We start from the raw sequence: 1,448 nt of genomic DNA on the forward strand, positions 1-1,448 counted from the left end.
AGAGGTTCAGACCAACTGGGTGGGTCACATAGAAAGGACACTCTCCAACCTGTTGAGCTGCTTGTAGGCTGTACAGTGTGCTCTAGCTTTCCAGCTTTGGTGAGACTATGCGGGGTGGGCTTTGGTGATGAAGCTGTATTTGAGTAATTTCTGTTTCTGTAAGTGACCCCCTTCTCCGTACTCCCGTAAGTAACCCCAATAAAACCCATTGGTTCATCAAGTTGGATTTTGTAGGCTTTGAACTTTTACAAATCTACTTTACTTAGGGTTCTTTAATGCCTATACCTCCCTTCCAATCCACCTGCCCTAGATAGAAGAGAAAAGAGGTTAATGAGGACAGGAGAGGTAGACTTTTTTAGACATAGTTCCTTGGAGCAATTCCACTCTTCATTGTTAGGATTCCAGCAGACCCATTAAACATCAAAGCAGTAATTCAGCAAAAGTGACTGTGCCCGCAGAGCTGGAACCCAGAGCAGAGCAGCCAGAACCCAGTACGTTCTCTGGAGTGGTTCTCTCTAGGGTCGTCTGAAAGCAGAGTGATGAGCAGCCAAACGATGCAAAGACCAAAAAGCCAAGCTTCTGGTTTTGGGTCTGTCTGTCTGTCTGTCTATCTATCTATCTATCTATCTATCTATCTATCTATCTATCTCCTCTCAGAGTTTGTACTATGAAGGCGAGATAAACCTGTTTTTTAGGATCCCAAGTACAGGATCAGAATGGTCTTGTGAGAGAACAGGTGAGGTTAATCCACTAGAAGACCAACCCTCTCATTCGGGAGCTTGATTGTTGCCAGCTGGGAAGGTCCTGTGAACAGACTCTGGGAGGAGATATAAAATGAGCCCAGAACTGGAGGCTTTTGGAGACTTCGGATAGTTTTGGCTGTTCATCGCTCCGCGTCGAGACGCTCCTGGAGAGAACCGCTTGAGGGAAGGCTTCAGGGCTCCGGCTCCTGCTGAGGTTCCAGGTTCTGGTTACTCCAGGGTCCAGCAGAAGAAATCCTGCTGATTACGCCAGGAGAATCGCTCCTCAGAACTGATACCCTTACAGTTTTGTTGTTGTGTTCGTTAATCCTCCTTTCCTATTATTTTGGTTAGTCGGGCTATAAGTGACATATGCTCGGTTAATAAATAGTAATAAAAAAATATTGGATAAGAAAATTGAGCCTACAGTCCTAGATGTTTATCAGCTGGCAAAGACCATGCTCCTGCGAGAGGCAGTTTCTTTTCTAGTGGACAAATACCACGTGCCCTCTCACAAGTCTGTTTCCAGTAGACAAACACACACAAATCTGTTTCACACCCCACACTTGGGATCAAAACAAAAACATGTTTACATCCACTACAGGGCTTTGGTGTATTATGGGTTTCCTTTTTCAAGTAAGTAGACATAGGTGTTGCCCATCCCCAGGAAAAGTCTGGAATACAAGGTCTGCATAGAATCCTAGCATT

This window comes from Acomys russatus, chromosome 5, assembly GCF_903995435.1.
Source record: "Acomys russatus chromosome 5, mAcoRus1.1, whole genome shotgun sequence".
Classification (NCBI taxonomy): Eukaryota; Metazoa; Chordata; class Mammalia; order Rodentia; family Muridae; genus Acomys; species Acomys russatus.